This window comes from Pleurodeles waltl, chromosome 10 (assembly GCF_031143425.1).
Source record: "Pleurodeles waltl isolate 20211129_DDA chromosome 10, aPleWal1.hap1.20221129, whole genome shotgun sequence".
NCBI lineage: Eukaryota > Metazoa > Chordata > Amphibia > Caudata > Salamandridae > Pleurodeles > Pleurodeles waltl.
The window spans coordinates 378,673,363-378,687,146 of NC_090449.1; positions in this window are offsets into that span (position 1 = coordinate 378,673,363).

Consider the following 13,784-nt stretch of genomic DNA (forward strand, 5'->3'; position numbering starts at 1 on the left):
CTTACACCAGGTCCAGTTATCCCTTATTAATGAAGAAGTAGTGTTCTAGCAGCTTAGGCTGATACAGGTAGCTATAGCAGAGCAGCTTATGCTGAACGAGGAGGCATGCAAAGCTCATGCATAACCACTTATAGTTACACAGTACTTATACACATGTAAAGACAATACTCAGTGTTACTTCTGGAGGTAGGTATTATACACAATATATACACTAGACACCAAAATAAGGTAAGTAATTAGACATAGGATAGTGCAAACAATAGGAAATGCTACAGAATGCAATGGGAGAAAATAGGTCTAGGGGCAACACAAACCATATACTAAGAAAGTGGAAGGCGAACCATGAATCCACCCATAGACAGGTGTAGTGTGTGCAGAATCCTTGGGAGAGTAAGAATACAGTAAAGGTAAGTGAATTACCCCACCCCAGAGCCCAGAAAAGCAGGAGTGAAGTATTGCAAGTTTCCTTAGGACACACTACATCTCTTGATTGGGATTATTGCAATAACCAACCAAGTCTGTAAACAAAAACTGTTGGTTTCCTGGACGTGAAGACCTGCAAATAAAGGGGACCAAGTCCAGAAGTCAAAAGAAGTTCCAGAAAGAGCAGGAGCCCCTGCCAACCCAGAAGAGGGTGCAAAAGAAGAGTCCTCGATTGGACGAAGACTACAGAAATGCACCCTAGGAAGAGGCCAGCGGGTTCCTGCATGATGCAAAGGATGTCGTACGACGTGAACATGGATGCAGATGTAATTTTGTGTTGGAAGTCACCAACAAGCCTTGGTTACGAAAATGTTGCATTTTGAGTCAAAATGGTGCTGGCTGGACCCAGAAGGGACCTGGGGGCCTCAACTCTGTGTGAGGAGGAAGAGGAGGCTCTCATCACTTTAGAGAGCCCTGAGGATACCAAACAACAGCCACCAGTGTCCCAGGGCACAGGGACAGAGGTGCAAAATGCGGTTTGTGCAGCACTGCAAAGAAGGGTCCTACACCGGCTGAGGTCAACTCAACGAGTTGAGCGTCGCAGGATAGAATGCTGGGGACCTGGGCCTGGCTGTGCATGAAGCAATTTTGCAAATAGTGCACAGAGGCCTCAGTAGGTGAAGAAGACACGGTGCACAGTGGCACTGTCGCTCCCAGCGAAAGGCAAGATCTTACCTCCTCCAAATTGTGTCAGCAGGACCTCAGGACAGTCTGTGTCGATGGGGTCCACTCTCTGTGTTCCAAGGAGTACGCTTGTCACTGTGAGAGGAGTCCAAGAATACGAATCATTGACTTAGAAGGTGCCTGCGTGAGCAGGGGAGTGACTCCGTCACCCCACTGGAGAGTTCGTCAGTCCTTCTGCTGCAGGGTGAAGACAGGGAGTCCTCAGAGCGTGCACACTGTGGAAACTGTTGCAGTTGCTGGCTGGAGCTGAAGTTGCAGAAGAAAAGTATCTCTTGTGGATACTTTGTCACTGTTACAGTGGTTCCTGGAGCAGGCTGCGGTTGATTAGAGGTGAGAGGATGAAGTAGTAGTTGCAGAGTATTCCTGCTGGAAACTTGCAAGTACAATCTGAAGAGAACCGACTAGAGAGACCCTAAATAGCCCTGAGAGGGGGATTGACTACCTTATCAGGTAAGGACCTATCAGGAGGGGTCTCTGACATCACTTTATGGCACTGGCCACTCAGAGGCCTCCAGAGTGGCCCCACTCCTTGCAAAGCAAGATGGCTGAAGTCTGGGACACACTGGAGGAGCTCTGGGCACCATCCCTAGGGTGGTGATGGACAGGTGAGTGGTCACTCCACTTTCCTATGTACAGTTTTGCGCCAGAGAAGGGGACAAGTGGTCCCTGAACCGGTGCAGAATGGCTTATGGAGGGAGGGCACCATCTGTGCCCTTCAAAGCATTTCCAGAGGCTGGGGGAGGCTACCCCACCCAGCCTGTAACACCTATTTCCAAAGGGAGGGGATGTAACACCCTGCTCTCAGAGGGAATGCTTTGTTCTGCCTTCCTGGGACTGAGCTGTTCAGACCCCAGGAGGGCAGAACCCTGTCTGTGAGGTGGCAGCAGCTGTAGCTGCAGTGCAAGTCTCAGAGAGATGGTTTGGCAGTACTGGGGGTCCATAGTGGAGCCCCCAGGATACATGGCATTGGCTCCCCAATGCCAGATATGGAATATGGGGATGACACCATGATCTTAGACACCTTACATGGACATATTTAGAGTTACCATTGTGAAGCTACATATAGGTGTTGACCTATATGTAGTGCACACATGTAATGGTGTCTCCGCACTCACAAAGTCCCGGGAAATGTCTCTGAACTATGTGGGGCACCTTTGCTAGTGCAAGGGTGCCTTCACACTAAGTAACATTGCACCTAACCTTCAGCAAGTGAAAGTTAGACATATAGGTGATTTATAAGTTACTTAAGTGCAGTGAAAATGGCTTTGAAATAGTGTGTGCACTATTTCGCGCAGGCTGCAATGGCAGGCCTGTGGAAGGGTTTGTCTGATCTCCTTATGGGTGGCAAAAGAAATGCTGCATCCCATAAGTATCTCCTGGAACCCCAATGCCCTGGGTAGCTAGGTTCCATATACTGGGGACTTATAAGGGGGGTCCAGTGTGCCAATTGAAATTGGTAAATGACAAATTTAAAAGCAGAGAGAGCATAAGCACTGAGGTTCTGGTTAGCAGAGCCTCAGTGACACAGTCAAGCACTATACAGACACACACATTAGGCCATAAACTATGAGCACTGGGGTCCTGACCAGCAGGATCCCAGTGAGACATACAATAACATACTGACATACAGGTAAAAATGGGGGTAACATGCCAAGAAAGATGGTACTTTCCTACACAACCCCACCCCCAAACGAGGGAAAATAAGGCTAACTTTGCCCAGATGAGTCTTCATTGTCTAAGTGGAAATATCTGGAGAGTCCATCTGCATTGGAGTGGGTACTCCCAGGTCTGTGTTCCACTGTAAAGTTCATACCCTGTAGTTAAATGGACCACCTCAGCAATTTAGGGTTTTCACCTTTCATTTGTTTTAGCCATAATAGAGGTTTGTGGTATGTCTGAACAATGAATTGAGTCCCAAACAAGTAGGGTCTCAGCTTCTTCAGTGCCCAGACCACAGCAAAGGCCTCCCTCCCTATGGCAGACCAATGCTTTTCTCTAGGGGTCAACCTCCTGCTAATGAAAGCAGCAGGTTGATCCTGGCCCTATGAGTTAAGTTGTGATAGTATAGCCCATACCCCTAATCCAGAAGCATATGTTTGAACAATTAATTTTTGGGAGTAGTTTGGGCTCTTCAAGACTTCAAGACAGGTGCAGAGCACATTGCCTGCTTAAGCTCCTCAAAAGCTTTTTGACAGCTAGCTGTCCACAATACCTTTTTAGGCATTTTCTTACTGGTGAGGTCATTAAGAGGGGCAGCAATGAACCAAAAGTCTTAATGAACCTCCTGTAATACCAAGTGAGACCTCAGAAGGCTTTGACCTTGGTCTGTGTAGTAGGGGCAGCCCAGTCCATAATGGTCTGAATCTTCCCCTGTAGTGGTTCAATCTGTTCCCTACCTACCAGGTGGCCCAGATAAACCACTTTCCCTGCCCTATCTACTACTTTGAAGCCTTGATAATTAGGTCTGCCTTTTGCAGGGCCTCCAAAACTTTCCAGAGGTGGACCAGGTGGTCTTCCCAGATGAAGCTAAATACAGTAATATTATCTAAGAATGTTGCACTGAAAGCTTCCAAACCTTGGAGGATTGTATTCACCAGCCTCTGAAAAGTGGTAGGTGCATTGTTCAAACCAAAGGGCATAACAGTGAATTGATAATGCCCTCCTATGGTAGAAAATGCAGTTTTTGCTTTAGCATCCTCTGCCATTTTGATCTGCCAATACCCTGAAGTCAAATAAAAGGTGTTTAGATACATGGCAGATGCCATTGTATCTATTAGCTCATCTGCCCTGGGTAGAGGGTGAGCTTCAGTTTTGGTTACTGTATTGAGACCCCTATAGTCCACACAAAAACACATTTCGCTCATTCTTTCTTTCTATGGGTTTGAGGACAAGCACCACTGGGCTGGCCCAGGGGCTATCAGAAGCCTCAATAACTCCAAGGTCCAACATTTTCTGAACTTCTGATTTTATGCAATCTCTGACATGGTCAGGTTGCCTGCAAATTTTACTTTTGACAGATAAACTGTCTCCAGTGTCAATTGTATGTCCATACCAAGTAGTTGTACCAGGTGTGAATGAGAAGAGTTCAGACAACTGACCAAGGAGACTTTTACCATCTTCCTTCTGCTCAGCAGTAAGGTAGTCTGCAAGAACCACTCCTCCCACTAAGCCATCAGCTTCAGTGTTGGAGAAGGGATCAGGGAGAGGGTCCCTCTCTTCTTCCAGTCCCTCATCTGTAGCCATGAGCAGGGTTAAGTCAGCCCTGTCATAGTAAGGTTTCAGGCGATTGACATGAAGCACCCTAAGGGAGCTTCTGGCAGTGCCCAGAGCCACCATGTAGGTGACCTCGCCTTTCTTTTCTACAATTAGATGGGGCCTACTCCATTTGTCCTGGAGTGTTCTTGGGGCCACAGCCTCCAATACCCACACCTTCTGTCCTCGGTGATACTGTCAGGACAGCCTTCTGGTCATGCCATTGCTTTTGGAGCTCTTGGCTGGCCTGAAGGTTTTCACTGGCCTTATTCATGTACTCAGCCTTTCTACTTCTCAGGCCAAGTACATAATCCACAATGTCTTGCTTTGGAGGTTTTAGAGGTTGTTCCCAACCCTCCTTAACTAGAGCAAGGGGACCCCCAACAGGGTGATGAAATAGAATTTCAAAGGGGCTTTAGCCCACTCCTTTTTGGGGTACCTCCCTGTAGGCAAAAAGGGGGCATGGCAAGAGGACATCCAATCACCTTCTGAGTTTTTCAGAGGGTCCCATGATCAAGCCTTTGAGAGTTTTATTAAACCTCTCATCCAATCCATTAGTTTGTGGATGGCAAGGGGTGGTAAACTTGTAGGTCACACCACACTCCTTCCACATTGCTTTTAGGTATGCAGACATGAAGTTACTACCTCTGCCTGACACCACTTCCTTGGGGAAAACCACCCTGGAAAAGATTCCCAGGAGTGTTTTTGCCACTGCAGGTGCTGTAGTGGTCCTTAAGGGGATAGCTTCTGGATACCTTGTGGCATGGTCCACCCTACAAGGATGAATCTATTGTCAGAAGCTGTTGGACGGTTAAGTGCTCTTCCCACCACCACTGCTATTACTAGAGGCACTAGTGATTGCAGTTGGGGTTGTGGTGGTGGGAGGGTTGGTGTTTCTTTTTGGACAAATAGAATCAGTTGCCCAATGGCCTTTGGCTCTACACAAATAACACCAAGGTTTCTTATCACTATGAAAAGAGGATTTGGACCCACCACCCCCAGAGTATTTTTGTGGGCCTGGTGAAGACTCTGATGATTTCTTATCTTTGTCCCCACCCTTGTCATGTGACTTACCATGCTTCTTCTTTATGTCCTTGTCACCCCCTTATGAGCTTTTCTGCTCACCCTTGTTCAGACCCATTTGTCTGCCTTCTTTCCCAATTCTTGGAGAGAGGTCAGATCTGAGTACACAAGATATTGATGCAACAATTCCGATACACAATTATTTAAAATATGCTCTCTCAGAATCAAGTTATATAGGCTTTCATAGTGAGTCACCTTACTGCCATTTAACCAACCTTCTAGGGCCTTCACAGAACAGTCTACAAAGTAAATCCAGTCCTGTGATGACTCCTTTGTGGTCTCTCTGAACTTTATCCTGTATTGCTCAGTGGTTAAGCCCAGACCATCCAAAAGTGCACTTTTAGAATTTGGTAGTTATGTGCATCATCCTCTCTGACAATAAGGAGTCTGTCTCTCCCCTTACCAGAGATGGATAACCAAATGATAGCAGCCCACTGTACATGAGGTACCCTCTGAACTTTACAGGCCCTTTCAAGTGCAGCAAACCACTTGTAGATGTCATCACCATCCTTGTAAGGAGGGACAACTTTGTGCAGATTTCCAGAGTCAAATGAAGGTTCCCTAAGATTTGAATTTCTGAAACTGCTGCTGCCACCACGGTGAACGGACCCCAAACCCTGCCTTTCCTTTTCCACCGCCAGGGATTCCCTGACTGAGGCCAACTGTTGCTGCATTAGCCTCAGCCTGGTCTTCTCTAACCTCAGCTTTCTGAGTTCTGTATCTAGGGACTGGTCCTCAGGGTTACATATGTGGGATGCCTCTGAAACGGAGGTAACATTGGAATGGGGAGAGGCAGACCTATATCTAACAGGGACCACAATAGTGACCTGGCCTCTAGGAGTGAAGGGAGTCCTATAAGTGTGTGAACCCTTCCCACTACCAGTTGTACTAAGGGGTTTGTTAACAGATAAATCTGTGGAAGTACCCTCCCCAGGATTGTCATTTTGCTCCTCTGAGCCTTCCTGGTTGGAATCATCCTCTTCCCCTATCTGATCTGGACCAGTGCTGAGTCCCTGGTCATCTTGGAGGAGAAGATTTAAAAGGAACTCCCTATTGGGGTTCTTCCCAATCCCTGAACTTCTTTCAATACAGAGACCCCTCAAACCTTTAAAGTTTAGATTCTCGTAGGTAGTTTTGACAATGCTAGGGGTAGCTTCTACAGAAGACATATTGAAAGAGAAAAAGTTTAGGAAAGTGAGTAAAAAGTTAGTAGAATAACAGCTAGCTTTTTAGAGAAAAGAAGAAAACTTTTCAGAACTTTGTAAAAACGTTTGCAAAGTTTAAAGATGTTTTTAGAAAGTTAGAAAAGTACTTCTAGGTATATACTATGTGTGCTCTAAGTATTGGAGCAAGCGTTTCTTGTGAAAAGCACTAGTAACAAAGTCGTAAAGTAATTGCAAGTACTTATCCCACCACTGCGCCACCAATGTAGGAGACTGGCCTGGTTTGTAGCAGGTACCTTGGGTACTTACACATTACATCAGGTCCAGTCATCCCTTATTAGTCAAGTAGTAGTGTTCTAGCAGCTTAGGATGATAGAGGTAGCTATAGCAGAGCAACGTAGGCTGAACTAGGAGACATGCAAAGTTCATGCAATATCACGTATAGTTACACAGTACTTATACACAAGCAAAGACAATACTCAGGTCCATATTTACACTTTTTTAGCGCCGCATTTGTGTCACTGTTTGACGCAAAAGCGGCGCAAACTTACAAAATACAATTGTATTCGTAAGTTTGCACCGCTTTTGCGTCTAAAAGTGGCGCAAATGCGGCACTAAAAAAGTATAAATACGGGCCTCAGTGTTACCAAAAATAAAGGTAGTTTATTTGGGTGACACAGTACCAAAAATATCTCAAAGGCAATACTCCTTCTGGAGGTAAGTATTATACACAATATATACACTAGACACCAAAATAAGGTAAGTAATTAGACATAGGATAGTGCAAACAATAGGAAATGCTATAGAATGCAATGGGAGAAAATAGGTCTAGGGGCAACACAAACCATATACTAAGAAAGTGGAATGTGAACCACAAATCCACCCCTAGACAAGTGTAATGTGTGCAGAATCACTGAGAGAGTAATACAGTAAAGGTAAGTAAATTACCCCATCCTAGAGCCCAGAAAAGCAGGAGTAAAGTACTGCAAGTTTCCTTTGGACGCACTACACCTCGTGATTGGGATTATTGCAATAACCAACCAAGTCTGCAAACAACAACTGCTGGATTCCTGGACCTGAAGACCTGCAAATGAAGGGGTAAGTCCAGAAGTTGAAAGAATTTCCAGGAAAGGCAGGAGCCCCTGCCAACCCAGAAGAGGGTGAAATAGAAGAGTGCCTGGTTGGGCGAAGACTGCAGAAATGCACCCTAGGTAGATGCCAGGGGGTTCCTGCACAATGCAAAGGATGTCCCACGATGTGAAGATGGATGTAGACGTGATTTCATGTTGGAAGTCACCAACAAGCCTTGGTTACGATAAAGTTGCATTTTGAGTCAGTCATTCAGTCAGTCAAAGAATCTTTATTCGGCAAATGCCATAAAAGCACAATACATTTCAAGCTAAAAATTTAAATAATTAAAATACAATACAAATATTTAAAACAATGATAACAAAACATCATCAATCAGCAATATCACAAAATTCTATACATTGCCATTATCAATCAATCCAACAACCCTATAAAATATAATCATGTATAGTACAAAGATAAGAGCCCAGCATCGGGATAAAATCATATATTGTCAATTTATGCTACTGTGTATCTACTTCAATCAACTCATATTGTTTCCTAATGGCCATAGCCGATTTAATAAAGCTTAAAACAGAATGGCACAATTATATTAATCAATGCTTCCTTGTGAGATGTAGTTTGCAATTTATGCAAAATTATCAGAATAAAGATTTGTCTAGGAGCAGAATAAAGCGGACAGAATAAGAAAAAGTGACACGTGCTTTGCTTTGAAAAGTTGTCACAGGGGCAGTTTGGAAGCATTTTATACCAAGTAAATTTCTTTGGAAAAGCCATTCTAAAATGTATCAAATTTTATCTAAATAAAACAAGAAGGGAATATGATGAGGAGCTTGAAAACCAAGTTAAATATGGTTCTAACACCGTGGAAGTAGAATTTTGAACATAGGATTCAAATGTTTTCAATTTTACTGTCCCATGGTATCTGCAATTCGCAGCATACTCTATATATTGTGTTTTAAGCAATTCCTTAGCTTTAATGGATAAAGACCCTGGATTAGTGAACATGTTCTCTAACCCTAAATTCCTAAAGGAATTTTGAACATGAGTAAGCCACGGAATTTTAGCTGATTGAATACAGTCTGTAATGCAATCTTGTACCAAGCTAGCCGCAGGATTTGACCAAACTTTTAGCCATAACAAAAGTGGGGCAATACCAACCGAATCCTCAATATACCGTACTCCCAGCTCCTCCTGGCAAATAATATTTGCTACATTCTTAGGTACCAAAAGCAGACTATGCAAACATTTATTCAAAATTCGTTGTAAACAGGCTGGTTTGATGTAACCCAAAGACCCGCCTCATACATAGCTGCAGTAATACATTTAGATTTATAGAGCGTAATAATCTGATGAACTGGCCTATGACCTATTTTACGGGCGAAATGAAAGATCGCCTCTATATTTCTCTCCATTTGTTGGATCTTAAAATTAAGGTGGGGGTTCCATGACAAGGAGGAGTTTAAATATAGTCCTAAATAACAGAAATCTTTCACTTTAGTTAAAATATTTCCATCCATAGTAAAACATTTGGTCTGTGTGTTTTGAGGGCCACATGTCATAATATGTGACTTTACAAAATTGACTTTTGAGTCAAAATGGCACTGGCTGGACCTAGGAGGGAACTGAGGGCCTCAACTCTGTGTGAGGAGGAAGAGGGGGCTCTCCGCACTTTTGAGAGCCCTCAGGACTCCAGACAGCACCCACAGGAGTCCTAGGACATGGGGACAAAGGAGCTGCAAAACGCGGTTGGTGCAGTACTGCAAAGAAGGGTCCCATACTGCCGGAGGTCAACTCAGCGAGTTTTGCATTGCAATAAGAGTGCTGGGGACCTGTGCGAGTTTGTTCATGAAGGAAGTTTGCAAATAGTGCACAGAGGCCTCAGGCGGTGAAAAAGATGTGGTGTACAGGGGTACTGTCGCTCTCAGGGAAGGCAAGGTCTTACCTCCTCCAAATTGCATCAGGAGGACATTAGGACAGACTGTGTCAATGGGGTTCCCCCCTGTTTTCCAAGGAGCAAGCACATTGCTGTGAGAGGAGTCCAAGAGTACTGGTCGTCAACTTAGAAGGTGCCTGCGTGAGCAGGGGAGTGACTCCGTCACCCCACAGGAGATTTATTCGGTCCTTCTGGTGCAGGATGAAGACAGAGAGTCCTCAGAGCATGCACACAATGGAAACTGTTGCAGTTGCTGGCGGGATCTGAAGTTGCAGAGGAAAAGTATCCCTTGTGGATACTTTGTCGCTGTTACAGCGGTTCCTGGAGCAGACTGCGGATGATCCGAGGTCAGAGGATGAAGAAGTAGTTTCGGAGGATTCCTGCTGAAAACGTGCACGTAGAATCTGAAGAGAACCCACAGGAGAGACCCTAAATAGCCCTGAGAGGGGGATTGGCTACCTTATGAGGTGAGGACCTATCAGGAGGAGTCTATGACATCACCTGCTAGCACAGGCCACTCAGAGGCCTCCAGAGTGCCCCCCCCACCTTGCAAAGCAAGGTGGCTGAAGTCTGGGACATACTGGAGGAGCTCTGGGCACCACCCCTAGGTTGGTGATGGTCAGGGGAGTGGTCACTCCCCTTTCCTTTGTCCAGTTTCACGCCAGAGCAGGGGACAAGGCATCCCTGAACTGGTGTAGACTGGCCTTTGCAAGGAGGGCACCATCTGTGCCCCTCAAAGCATTTCCAGAGGCTGGGGGAGGCTAGTCCTCCCCAGCCTGTAACACCTATTTCCAAAGGGAGAGGGTGTAACACCCTGCTCTCAGAGGAAATGCTTTGTTCTGCCTTCCTGGGACTGAGCTGCTCAGACCCCATGACGGCAGAACCCTGTCTGTGAGGTGGCAGCAGCTGTAGCTGCAGTGCAACACTCAGAGAGCTGGTTTGGCAGTACTGGGGGTCCATAGTGGAGCCCCCAGGATGGATGAAATTGACTCTCCAATACCAAATTAGGAATGGGGGGCCAATTCCATGATCTTAGACACCTTACATGGCCATATTTGGAGTCACCATTGTGAAGCTACATATAGGTATTGACCTCTATGTTGTGCATGGGTGTAAAGGCGTCCCCGCACTCACAAATTCCCGGGAAATGACCCTGAACTATGTGGTGGCTTTAGGAGGCTGGCCTGGCTTGTAGTGGGTACCAAGGGGTACTTACACTCTGTACCAGGTACAGTTATCCCTTATTAGTGTAGAAGAGGTGTTTCTAGCAGCTTAGGCTGATAGAAGGTAGCTATAGCAGAGCAGCGTAGGCTGAACTAGGAGACATGCAAAGCTCCTACTATACCACTGGTGTCATATGCACAATATCATAAGAAAACATAACACACAGATATACTAAAAATAAAGGTACTTTATTTTTATGACAATATGCCAAAGTTATCTCAGTGAGTACCCTCAGTATGAGGATGCCAAATATACACAAGATATATGTACACAATACCAAAAATATGCAGTAATAGCAAAAGGAAGTAATGCAAGCAATGTAAAGTTACAGTAGGTTGCAATAGGAGCACATAGGTATAGGGGCAACACAAACCATATACTCCAAAAGAGGAATGCGAACCATGAATGGACCCCAAACCTATGTGAGCTTGTAGAGGGTCGCTGGGACTGTAAGAAAACAGTGAGGGTTAGAAAAATAGCCCACCCCAAGTCCCTGAAAAGTAGGTGTAAAGTGTACCTATAACCACAGAGAGCACAGAAGTCGTGATAGGGGTTTCTGCAAGGAAGACCAACACCAGTAAAGTAACAACAGTGGATTTCTGGACCGGAGTACCTGTGAATCAAGGGGACCAAGTCCAAGAGTCGCGACAATGTTGAGAGTGGGCAGATGCCCAAGAAATGCCAGCTGAGGGTGCAAAGAAGCTGCCACCAGATGGAAGAAGCTTTGGTTTTTGCAAGAATGAAGAGGACTAGGAACTTCATCTTTGGAGGATGGATGTCCCACGTCGTGAAGAAGCTTGCAGAGGTGTTCCCACGCAGAAAGACTGCAAACAAGCCTTGCTAGCTGCAAGGGTCGCAGTTAGGGTTTTTGGATGCTGCAGTGGCCCAGGAGGGACCAGGATGTGGCCACTTGGAAGAGGAGACAGAGGGGGCGCCCAGCAAGTCAGGGAACCCTCACAGAAGCAGGCAGCACCCGCAGAAGTACTGGAACAGGCACTTGGAAGAGGAGTGAACCGGAGTCCACCCGAAGTCAGAAAAGGGAGTCCCACGACGCCGGAGGACAACTCAGAAGGTTGTGCACTGCAGGTTAGAGTGTCGGGGATCCAGGCTTGGCTGTGCACAAAGGAAATCCTGGAAGAGTGCACCGGAGCCGGAGCAGCTGCAAATCACGCGGTACCCAGAAATGCAGTCTAGCGTGGGGAGGCAAGGACTTACCTCCACCAAACCTGGACTGAATCAAATTTTCAAATCATAAACATTTATAAAGCGCGCTACTCACCCGTGCGGGTCTCAAGGCGCTAGGGGGATGGGGTTACTGCTGCTCGAAGAGCCAGGTCTTGAGTTGCCTCCGGAATGCGGAGTGGTCCTGGGTGGTCCTGAGGTTGGTGGGGAGGGAATTCCATGTCTTGGCCGCCAGGTAGGCAGATGCGAGGGTCGGCGGCGAGAGCGAGGTTGGCGGAGCGAAGTTGACGGGTGGGTGTGTAGAAACTGAGGCGGTGGTTGAGGTATTCGGGTCCCTTGTTGTGGAGGGCTTTGTGTGCGTGGGTGAGGAGCCGGAAGGTGATCCTTTTGTTGACAGGAAGCCAGTGCAGGTGTCTCAGGTGGGCGGAGATGTGGCTGCTGAGGGGTATGTCGAGGACGAGGCGGGCGGAGGCGTTTTGTATTCGCTGCAGACGTTTCTGGAGTTTAGCGGTGGTTCCTGCGTATAGGGTGTTGCCGTAGTCCAGGCGGCTTGTGACGAGGGCGTGGGTCACGGTCTTTCTGGTGTCGGCGGGGATCCAACGGAAGATCTTTCGGAGCATGTGGAGGGTGAGCAAGCAGGAGGATGATATGGTGTTGACTTGTTTGGTCATGGTGAGAAGTGGGTCCAGGATGAAACCGAGGTTGCGTGCATGGTCTGAGGTGGTTGGTGCTGTGCCAAGGGCCGTGGGCCACCAGGAGTCGTCCCAGGCGGTCGGGGTGTTTCCGAGGATGAGGACTTCCGTTTTGTCTGAGTTCAGTTTCAGACGGCTGAGTTTCATCCAATCTGCGACGTCTTTCATTCCATCTTGCAGGTTGGTCTTGGCGCTGGTGGGGTCGTTGGTGAGGGAGAGTATCAGCTGAGTGTCGTCGGCGTAGGAGGTGATGATGATGCTGTGTCTGCGTACGATGTCGGCTAGGGGGCTCATGTAGACATTGAAGAGAGTCGGGCTCAGCGAGGAGCCTTGTGGGACGCCGCAGATGATCTCAGTGGGGTCTGAGCTGAAAGGTGGGAGATAGACTCTTTGGGAGCGGTTGGAAAGGAAGGAGGTGATCCAGTCCAGGGCCTGTCCTTGGATCCCGGTGGAGCGGAGGCGGGTTATTAGGGTGCGGTGGCAGACGGTGTCGAAGACAGCCGAGAGGTCGAGGAGGATGAGGGCGACTGTTTCTCCGTTGTCCATCAGGGTTCTGATGTCGTCTGTGACTGAGATGAGGGCGGTTTCTATGCTGTGATTGGCTCGGAATCCGGACTGAGAGGGGTCGAGTAGGTTGTTGTCTTCAATGAAGTTGGTAAGTTTCTTGTTGACGGTCTTCTCTATGACTTTGGCGGGGAAAGGGAGGAGCGAGATGGGGCGGAAGTTCTTCAGGTCGCTTGGGTCCGCCGTAGGTTTCTTCAGTAGGGCGTTGACTTCAGTGTGTTTCCAGCTCTCGGGGAAGGTGGCAGAAGAAAACGAGCTGTTGATGATGGTCTGGAGATGCGGGGCGATGATGTAATCGGCTTTGTTAAAGATGAAGTGTGGTCAGGGGTCCGAGGGGGCACCGGAGTGGATGGAGTTCATGGTGGCTTTGGTCTCTTCCGTGTTGATGTGAGTCCAGGCGTTGAGGGTGATGGCTGGGGTTGTAGGTTCTGT